Below are 12,086 nucleotides of genomic sequence, written 5' to 3'. Positions count from 1 at the left end.
TGTAAGTTACAAAATGTACAACGGTAAAGAAACACACTTTACCTAACTCTATACCTAACTCTATACTAGACCAAGTTGAACTTAACTATTTCCTATGTGTCGGAATATCCTAACAACTTATGCCTAAGTTTTTCATAAATGTGTTGGCCGAGAAGAGAAGCCAGCTAACCCATTTCACCCCAACATTGTAGAAGAACCATTTAAACAATGAGGCTTAGATGTTATCAGTGATATCTTTCTACACTCCTCGAAGCATAATTGCTATATTCTCACTGCTACAACTTACTTCATGCGGTGGCCATAATTAGTTCCCGTCAAGCAATTGAATGATCAGGAAGTCATCAACTTCCTCAAATAGAACATTATTACCAGGTTTGACATCCCAACTTCACTTTTTTTTATAATTCAACGTATTTCTCATCACTAAAACTTTATGATTTTTCATTGGAAAATGGAATTGTATTAAAACATTTAGCTAAGTACTACTCACAGGGAAATAATCTTGCTGGGTTAATGAATAAGAACCTTATGCACATCATTAAAAGACTGTCTTGTATGAAGAAAGGAACTGACACACTTCTTTGGTGAACGATTTATGGGTTGGATGTGTCACACGTAAACCTTCTTTGAATACTTCTCCTTAATTCCTGGTGTATAGAAAAGAAGCCATCCTACCTTTGAACATCTACCTGCTTGCTCTTCAATTTTCATAAGAATCTTAGGGTAAGCCTTGTCTCTTGGTTCATAGTAGGATAAACAATCCCCTTAAGTTATATGAAGAAATAAATCAAAAGAAAAATTTTCTCTTCACCGGAACTGTATCAAGAGATGATTTGATAAAAAGTTTGTGAGGATAATAGAGTTCAATGTGGGTGACCTGGTATTGAAGTGAGATAAAGCCCACAAAGAAAAGAGGAAACACACTAAGTTATAGTCCCTATGGATCAATATTTTTTTAGTTCATGAGAAGCTTAACCATCTCACTTATCGTCTCCAATATTTAAACGGAAACATTGACTCATTTCCTGTAAATGGCCAAGATCTGAAACAATATTTTCAATGACAATCCAGGGTTTTGCGCTATCCTTTTTACATAGTCTCTTGTTTTGTTTCTTTTAATGTTCAACCTTTTCATTTTGTCTTTTCATTCATGTGAATAAGTGTCATGTGTAAGTGTGTTTCTGTTTCCAATGTAAGTGGCATAATTGAAAAGAGTTTTGTGACACTACAACATTTGACTAACCTTCAGTCCTTCTTCTTCGTATTGGTTACACCTTTTGGTCGATGATGTTCTGTTGGGAAATATGATCCTTGAATAAGGAGAGGTTTGTGTTGAACCATGATATCCATGTATATTCTAGAAACCTCATGCCTACACTCGGTTCTTTATGTTTCGTTGTTTTCCATGCTGATCTAATAAAGTAGAGAAGGAGAAGGGGAAAATCTTAATGAGCATACTAATATCAGATGTTTTATATATTCTTCCCTGAAGGAAAAAACTCTTTTGCTCTAAATAAGTTTGGATCCCTCTTCAACCTTGTGAAATAAATAAGTGTCGAAGCACAATTCTACTAAATAAATAAATAAAGCGTGAAAGAAGAGAAAGGCTTCCTACGTAGAGAGGTGAGGAAAGTAACTTTGTAGGGGTATTGTTCAGGCTCACTGGCAGTGAAGAAATGCTTTTGTTCCTGAAGTGACTCCATCGGGGTACTACCTAGGCCTACTAGTAGCAGAGAAACACTAGCAATGGAAAACTATACTTTTAATATCTTAAGCTCGTGAATAACATTACCCTTCTCGTGAATCAAAACATTGTGATAAGGCTGGATTTATGATTGTGTTGAATTGAGAAAGGATGAAGGGGAATATGTTTACACATGGCGTAAGAGGGGAGGCCAAAGTAAAATTTCACAATTAATCAATACTCCCTAAGGACCTAGACCCTGCACAAAAGATTTGACCAAGGTAGAGAAGATGGAATTCAATCAGTGTGTTGCTAAGTGTTGTCGTTGCTACAACACCCTATAAAATTTTGGACTGCATAAAAAATTTCAGAGCCTACTTTGAATTTTCATGTTGTCAAAATAAGTATTAGGTGCCATTACATGTGTTTTCTCTAAGTATTCTTGTCCCATTTGGAAAAAAACCAAAGTGTCATCTTTTATCAAGGAAAGCATCGCATATCACACATGTAGTTTTGGTTTGTTTCAACAGGTAATATTGGTGTTAGTTAGTCATTTTTATCATGTATACATGTATCACACTTATTCCCAAAGTTCAAGAATTGTCACACAAGTGTTGTCACTGTCTTCACAAATTTTACCTTTAGTTTCATACTTGGGGAAAGTTATCACAATGTCGTCACATTGGGGGAAGTATGTTGTTCATGTGTTCTGAGTGATTAATGTTTTGTTTTCAACTATTCCAAATGTGTGATCATACTCAAGTTTTGTCCTTGTTGACTTTGGCCATACTAATCCTACACTTAGCCAAATTTGGAAAGGTGCCTTCCCAAGAAACTTGACCTCACTCAGTCTTCCTGAACTATGAACTACGTATTATTAGCCCTCAAGGTCAGACTTTGCCTCTTGGAACTACTCACTGTGCAAAGCTTTCCTTCCTGAACTGCACACTGCACAGTCTCAGTTCTCAGCCTCGACTCTTGATCTCCAGAACTGTACAACGCCTGCCTTCCAGTCACCTTCTTCTGCACATTGTGTAGTCTCAAGCAACAAGCCTTAGCCTTGACCTCTTGAACTATGTAAGACCTAAGCCTCTGTTCCTCTAGAATTATGTAGTGCGTAACCTCAATGCTCAAGTCTCCAACCTAACCCCTTGAACCCATCAACTGCATAGTTGTCTTTCCCTAGCCTTCCTGAACTGCTCACTATGCAGTATCAAGGCTAAGTCCTGGCCCTTGACCTCCCAAGTTGTGCAACTGCACAATCCTTGAGCTAGTATCCTAGTCTATCACCCGATTCCATCTCAGTTTATGGTTGTCATGAAGCATGTTAAACTAGGGGTTTATCAGACTAATGTCATCTTGTCATTAGTGAATTTCAGTTGCAAGTATTATATCATGTTATGATAAAGGAGATGAAGAAGGAGACCCTACTAGAACACACCTTTTTAACTGCAAAGACAATTTAGTCAATCAAGAAAAGACAAAGGGACACCAGATTGTGACAAAACTAGAGATTAAGATCATATTGAAGACTCCCTACCTTCAAGACTTGTGGAGGAGGAAGAAAAAGAACATGTCCCATCTTTTAAGGAGACACAAAAATAACAACAACAAGAGTGGCTTGACATTTCCATATCATCATGCAATCTACGTCGTCAATGTCATGTCATGTCTTGTCAAGGGTTCATGTCAAGATGTATATGAGTCATCATTTGTGACATCGCTTGTGGATTATGTAATTTCAATATGTGAGAAATGTAATTTAAATTGGAAGTCCAAGAGTCACAAGGAAGGTTAATGGTCACCCCATTTCTTATATATACACCTTCATAACTCTTGAAAAAGACTTTTTCACCTTGGCTCCTCCTACTAGGCATTAGAGAGGAAAATATTTCCTTTTTCGGAGCAAGTTTTTTCTCTAATGCTCCGCAATTGGAGCTAGTGGTGTTCATTATACTAATGTACCTTGGAACTTTTGCTTAATTTTGAAGCTCGTTGAGCTAGTAAACTTTCATGTGTATGTCATAAATATTGTAAGGCTATTCTTTAAATGTTTGCGATGTATGTTGTTTTCATTTGTACTAAGGAAATTGAACTATTTTGGTGACTTTGGTACTTATATTTTTGAAGGTGTGTTGTATGTGTTTTAATAATCATTTCTTTTATGTGAACTATTTTTCTGGTCATTCAATGATTCATTCATGTGTATATGCTCATGTTTCTTTACTAGATCAATACAATTACTATTCTTTTAAAGACTCACTTTCCCTCCCTCTTTTAGTAGAACAACCTTGATACATTTTGCAATTGAAAATTCCACAAGGCATACTCACTTTCTCGTAAGTGCTGGATTTTATTCATGCTAAAGAAAGATCAGACATTCTCTAAATTTTGTGAATTAAAAGCACTTGTTGAGAAAGATACTAACAGGAAATTTAAATCTCTCAGTTGTGATAACGGTGGAAAATATGTGTCGAATGAATTAAAGAACTTGTGTGCATCGGAAGGCATTAAATGAGAATTATTAACACCTCATAACCCATAGTTGAATGGAGTGGCTAAAAGGAAGAACAAAAGTATTGTGGGAGCTCCATGGGCGATGTTACATGATCAGGGCCTACCATTGCACTTGTGGGCTAAACCATGCAACACAACTGTTTATTTGCAGAATAAAGCCCCTCATCGAATTCTCAAGATGTGGCACACTTCAGGATATTTGGTTCATTATCCTACTTTCATGTTACCAAGGATGCACAAAAAAATCTAGAGCCAACAACTGAGTTAGGCATATTTGTGGGGTACACATCTGATACACCTCACAATTATCAAGTGTACCCTCCATCCAACAAGATGAAAATGGTTCATAGCGATGTGAAGTTTGATGGAGAGAAGGCCATGAGATGTTCAATCTAGAGGGAGCTTCACTTACATTTATATGAGGATATTTTAGCTCCAAAGGAGGAACCTCAGGATGATGTGGAGCAACCACATGCAGAGGAGCAGAGAGTGGAAGCATCCACTCATGCAGAGACTTCCAAAGATGGAAGGAAGCACATTAGAGAGGCTGCCAGATTGATGCATCATGCTAGAGAGAATGTGGGAGCACCCACATCATAATGTAGGCAGAGGAGGTCACTAGATCAGTACGATGGCTACATGGCTCTGATGAGTGAGAGTGTGGAGGTTGAGCCATGCTTATTTGAGGAAGTAATCCAACAACCAGTATGGGTTGATGCCATGGTTAAGGAGTATGAATCCATTATCAGAAACTGTGTTTCAAAAGTGGTCCAAGACAAGCAAACACGTCAGTAGTGATTTCCAGATAGATTTAAAAGGTAAAGAAAGCAATATATGGGAGTGTGGAGAAACACAAGGACATATTTATGGCTAGAGGATTCTATCAAGTGGAGGGAATTGGTTACAATACGAAATTTTATCCAGTATCAAGGTACTCTTCAATCAGGTATATTCTAGCACTGTTAATGCAGATGAGATGGAAGATACATGATATGGATGTGAAGACAACATTCCTCAATGGTATGATTGAGGAAGAGGTTTATATTGAGAAACCAAAAGAATTTGAGACCTTCAACAGAGAGTCACATGTGTTCAGACTCAAGTGAGCATTGTATGGACTAAAACAAGAACCATGTGCTTGGTACACTATGATTGACAACTATTTCATTTGGTTGGGCTTCACCAAAAGTGAATCAGATGCAAACCTTTACCATATTTTGGTTGAAGGTAAATTGTTGATTATAGTATTATATGTTGATGAATTGATTCTAATAAGTGATGAGAAGCTCATAAAATCTTGCAAAGAGGATCCTGCAAGATAATTTGAGATGAAAGACCAGGGGCTCATGCATTGCTTTCTTGGTATGGAAATATGGTAAGGAGATAAGTAACTATTTGCCTCTCAAGGAAAGTATGACAACGAGATACTAAATAAGTTCCACATGGAGAGAAACAAACCCAAATTCTCCTCTAGCAGGTAATTGGAGGAAGGAAGATGCTACTTCAAGTGAAGTAGGGGAGGCTACTATTTATGGAAATATTGTGGGTTCACTTATGTATTTGGTGAACACATGACTAGACATGTGTTTTGCAATTAACCAAATTAGTCAAGCCATGGTTAAGCCAACCAAATTTTATTGGAAGGTAGCTAAACATGTGTTGAGATACCTCAGAGGCACCACTCAGTTTGGTCTTTGGTACAAACAGACAAAGGGAGTGAAGCTCAAGGCTTCACAAATGAAAATTTAGCAAGGAGACCATCCGAAAAAGAGAGAAAATTAGGGGGATCTTCAGTATTGGGTCAACAACAGTTTTTTGGTACAAGAGGAAGCAGAGATTAGTTGCGCTCAATTCAGTAGAAGAAGAGTACATGCTTACTAGTCAAGCAAGTTGTGAGGCTATCTAGATGAGGAAGATCATTTTTGGGTTAATTTGTTAGTAGATGGATCCTACAGTGATTTATTGTGACAATTAGAGTTGTATCAAACTCTATGAGAATCCAGTTTTCATGATCGGTTCAAGCATATTGACATATGGTATCACCATCTACAAGATTGTGTGTAGAGGAGAATCATGTTGTTGGAGTACATTCCTATAGAGGAGGAGGATGCAAATATTTTGACAAAGTCATTGTCAAGATGCAAATTTGAGTTTCACAGGGACAGGATCAGGCTAGTAGATAATCCCTTTCTTATTGAGAGGGAGTGTTGAAAATGCTACAAGAAAATCCTAATTTAATTTTATCCTTGAATTAATTTAGGAATTGAATTATAATTCCACATCTCATGACAACTTGTAATAGTTAACTAAGCTAATTTAACTTAATTGGCTCAGTTAATTCGATTTGAGGGTCTAACTTGAGTCATGTAGAGTGTCTCCTACTTTTTAGGAGCCCTGGTTGAGTTTATTTTGAGTTGTAATTATTTAATTCAGTTTAGCTAAGTTAAAGTCATTTAAACTAGTTCCAAATTATGGAGGAATTAGTGGGAGATCCAGCAGTGGGGTGTAACCTACAGTAGTGGGGTCTTATCAACAATGATGAACTAGTAAATTTAAGATTCATTCATAATTAACTCATGCATGTTAGATCAGAGAAAGACCCAGTTGAGATTTGAGTTCAGGGACAATGTACTATCAGTTATATAATCATCTGAATTGTACAGGTGGTGCACGCAATCAGAGGAAGGCCTATGAGGATTGCATAATTCATATTTGTGGAATTTCCCAATTAATTATGGGCTAATTCCTAGGGAAATTGCGCAAGGAAATAGGATCTTGGTAGGAATCAAAATTGACTAAGTATTGACTTGAGCTTGTCTGGGAAGCAGTGAGATAGATTGAGATAATGCAGAGGTTGCTCGGCCTTAAGCAAAGCATTGTAATCTTCTCATAGTTTCTGATTAATGCAATATACAGATAACAAGGGTTTTTAGTTGTGGCTTTCCCCAGAAAATCATTGTGTTATGTGTGATTGAATTCTTTCTCTTTTATGCTTCATGATTTCATCAATCGTTTATTGTTTCTGTTGATGAGTAGAGTATACTCAAGTCAATTATCTTAGCATATTACAATCTACAATTTGAATCTACAAGGAATTTCTACGTATGATGTTTATTAACTTATTCTTTTCCTTTCATTGGTAAAGTTTCTTCAAATGAGTTCTTTCAAAAATGTTCATTTGAGATGATTTTTTATTGCACAATGCATATACTCTTATTCTTGTTTGGATAACTTAGATGCAAGCTTAATGTCAGTGTTCCTTTCCTTTATGCTTTTTCTTTGTAAGGAAAACATGAGGACTACCCATATGGAGACCGTTCCAAATTTAGGGTGCATCCTTATAATATGTCCTAAATAATTCACACTATTCAATAGTTCAATAAATGCCATCTGCAACTTGTATGCTATCATGAATATTTCTATATGAGAATTGCCCAAGACTTCCACTTGGTCACATTCAGACCCCATTAGGGAGTTCTAACACTCAGTTTTAGTTTTTTTTTTTTCCTCCAATGAAAAAAGGCTTTATATTATATTCCAAAGATTGAAATCAAATATATATTGATTTTCCATAAACAATTCCTATATATAATAGTCTAGTGTACCACAAGACTGTGTCTATCCTTTCCTATTCTATTATATTTACCTTTCTCCTTGAAAGTGCTATCTCTTTTGACCTGTTTTTTGTACAAAATAAAAAGAAAAAAATCCTAAATAATTTCTTGATCCTTACAATAGATTGAGATACCAATTCTTACAAGAATCACACAATTTAATATAGAGTAGTTTATGTAAGTGAGTGGAGAATGCATCCCTTAAAAACATGTTTGAATAGGATAACCCCATGCACAATCTTGTGTGTATTCATTCATATTCTATTATATTTGCATTTTTTCTTGTAAGAATTACATAAATTACTCTTTGTTTGTAAAAAAATAAAAATAAAATGGTTTTAAACAATATTTTCTTCCTTACAATAAGCCTAGACATTGGTTCATATGAGAATCACAAATTTAATATAGAGTAGTTCATATAAGTGAGTGGACAATGAATCCCTTAAAAGCATGTTTAGTAAGGATACTCCTTGCAAAAGCAATGCTTCATTCAATTACTGACTTGCTTGGGAGTTAAATTTTATTAACATAAACCATATTTATAATTTAGTAAGTTAAAGCAAGTCTTAAGAAGCTAATATAATTTTTTCAGTACAATTCTAGATCACTTGATAAATTCAACCTGAATCAATATTTTTATTACCATGGATGGATATGATGTTGAGATCTATTTTATCTTCAAATCTAGGGCATCATAGGTAACCATAGCATATATTTAGGTGTAATATTTCATTGATTTGATTATGAACTTCTACTTTAGTCATAACTTCACAATCCTACTTTGTATGAAATAAAATATAACTTATGCTCTATAGTTGTGGGCTCAAACTATTTTTTATCAAACACTTTGTAGTTTAATTAGTTCAAAGGCCCAACCATATTTTATGTTGCAGGTTAATACAAAAAAGTAGTTGTCTACTCTTGGCACCTCCTTCAATAGGTGAATACTTGTCACTTGCAACTTGTATGTTGTTATACCTCCACTAATATCTATACGACCATGATCAACAAACTCAAATTCATTGTACTTTTATCATAGAGTGAGGTTGGTCTACTTTAATGGTTGTTTCACTATTTTGTCTTTGATTGGTTAGCTACAAGTTGCTTAAGCTTGGGCCATTTTTTAATGACTTGACACATAGAAAAATTGATTCACCTCTTTTGTGATTTAAATGAAGTGTTTTCTCTTTACAATTTTGATGCAACAAACTCATGGATATGATGTTTATTTCTCAAACTACTTATCAAACTTGACTTGATACAATCCTTTGACACAATTCCTTTCCACCTTCAAGAGCATGGTTTTTTTTCACAAGAAAATGACACAATAAATGTGTTGTGGATATGATATAATGTTAAACTAAATTAAGGAGAAGATATGACACACATGGTGATTACTTTGAATGTGAGATACATACAATGAATCAAAGTGATCTCATCCCCCCAAAAAAGGAATTTTACTTTTTCAAAAGATTACTTATTGTAGACACATTATGATTAGTTTGTCCAAATATATGAGGGATCATGAATGGTTTATTTTTGCATGTGAGGTGAGTTAGTGTTGAAAATATAAACCATATGTCAAAAACCATATGTTGCATATTTTAATAGATGAGATTATATAAGAGTGGTATTTTTTATTGTCATTATATATATATATATATATATATATATATATATATAAAACTTCAACAAAAGTAATTATAAATAGAAAAAAAATAATTATATAGTTAAAAAATTATATAGATATATTTATATACTTTGAATATTAGTTTAAATTGTGATGATTTATACATAAAATCTCTTTTTCAATGTTGAGGAAGTCATGGATTCGAATTTAATAATTTTTTTAAGTTAGATATGAAATATCAAAAAAAAATTACATGAAATATTTTACTTGAAAAAATATTTATATGTAATATGTTTTTAGTTGTTAACATTCACAAACTTATATTCATAGTTGAATGTGTAATATTGAGTTATTTTTATTAAATTGGAATGTCTAATTGTAATTGTAATCCACGATGTTCCAAGCCATGCACATGCCTAATAAGGCCAATAGGTCATTTAATAATACCAAGAACATGTCTTTTATTATTTTGAGTATTATTTTGATAAGGTAAATAACTTCATGAAAACTAAACCAAAGGAAAGGTGATGGGTGAATAGAAAAGAATTATATGAAAGTCAAAGTATTATCTTCTGGTCAATATCAAGAATTAGTTTCCTCCATAATTGTGATCTTGGGAACTGTGACATCGACCTCCAAAATAATGGTCTCATGAATGGAATGGTTGAGACCTATGAATGGAGAAAACATTGGTGAATATGCTATGGGCTTGACTAGATTTCATATCTCCTTAATAAAACTATGAGGTTGAGCTTTAGGAAACAATATGATGTTAGATCTTTTAGGGAATTCAAGTAAAAAACCTTGTTACCTCTTGTTGTGGTAGAAAAAACACTCCCAATTTTTACTATTTTGTTTTGTTATGGATCTATTTAGTCTATGAATATAAAAATAGTAAAGGTTTCATCCTTGATTTTGACTCTACATTTCATTCATAGTATTTGATGTTTTCATTGTGTTATCATTCCTTTTAAGGGTATTTTGAGGTATTGACTCAATTCCATGCAAAATTTCAAGTCCTTAAGTGCAAAAAGGGAAAATATTGGCAAAAGATACTTTGAGCCTAAGCTCTCTACTATTGATGGTCCTATTTGAATTTGTAACAAGATGCAGATGAAAACTCCATCTGAGCATTTTACAATATATTTTCGTTGTTATTTTAGATACACTTATCGAGTTTAATCAACTCTATTGTTTCTAGGGGTGGATTCTAAGAAGTATCATAACTACTTACAAGAGGATAAGACACTATGAAAAATGAGCTTTCATTAAAGTCCTTTTAAATGAGGATAAAGAGGAGGCATCAACTAGCTTAACATGTCCCATATTGAATGGAACAATGCATTATTGAATAAGACACTTCAATCAAATGGGGTGACATATTTCAAATGTTTCAAAATGAGACTTTTGTTATCTTTCCTTTTAGGCATCCCAACATGGGCATTTATTAAAAATTAGGTGATATTGGCTTCATAAAATAGTATCCCACCTAGATTTATTTTTGTGCATAAAAGTAATTAATTCGATCATCAATTAGGAAAATGTGGAGATCAAATGATCAAGGATATACAGGAAAAACCTTTAGCTTCATTATCCCATTTGTTATCAGAACAATTTAAAAAACACCAATTGAAGAAGTAGAGTTCACTAATCGCTAGGTAATTGCATTCTGTGAATACCACAGGAATTGATGAAAAATGGTGGATTCCCAAAAAAAATTGAAGTTAGAACATCTGGTTCATATTACACCAACCACTTGAGGGCTCTATATCAGTATGTCACATCCTTGCTATGTCAATTATATGGGGAACCAAATGCTACAAAATTCAAGGAGATGTGAGCTTCCTTGATATATGATGTCACCACTGTGGGTTTACATTTCAATTGGGAAGATATTCTCTTTAAGTCTCTGAAATATGTGATTAAAGTAGTGAAAAACCCAAAGCCAAGTGAGAAACCACAATTTTACATGTCTTCTTATTTGCCAGATGTGATGTGCATGGTACAAGGATTCCCTAATATGGGGTGGAAATGTCCAACAAATTCCCCTTGATTCATGTTTATTGTAGTGACAAATGGGAGAAAAAATATCATATTGTTTACACTAAGATATGTGAATATTTCTTCATTCCTTTGTATGAACTGCTATTTTATAATTCAACACCTTTCATGAAAGAGGAGACAATACAAATAGTTTGGAGAGCAGGTGATCGGTATGTGGACAAAAATGAGACCTATATCAGAGTGCATGGAACATTGAAAGTCTAACACACCCCTTATTAACCCTAGCTTGACTAAGGATAGAAGGAGGTAGTTACTAAGCTAACCCAACCTCCAATGTCCTTTTAAGGAAATGGGGTCTAAATTTTTCGATATTTTTCAACCATGTCATAATTTAAATATGATAACATCATTGTGTTTATCTCATCGAGACATTTCCAAACATATAAAATTTTCTCCAATATGACTCTCATACCAAAAGATATGGCCGATTAAAGTCTTGGCCAATACAATTGTGCCATTTCATCAGGCATGCCCAATGGCGCCCATGTGGTCCCCATATGGTGCTAACATCGCTATCCACATCATAGGCCACATGGCAGCTGCCAACCCGTTCATGTCCGGTCATATATATATATAT

The sequence above is a fragment of the Pinus tabuliformis genome, chromosome Q (genome assembly GCF_031772625.1).
Source record: "Pinus tabuliformis cultivar Carrire ecotype Pingquan chromosome Q, CPIR1, whole genome shotgun sequence".
Lineage (NCBI taxonomy): Eukaryota > Viridiplantae > Streptophyta > Pinopsida > Pinales > Pinaceae > Pinus > Pinus tabuliformis.
The sequence above is the reverse complement of the archived record's forward strand: the minus strand, read 5'-3'. Positions refer to the sequence as shown.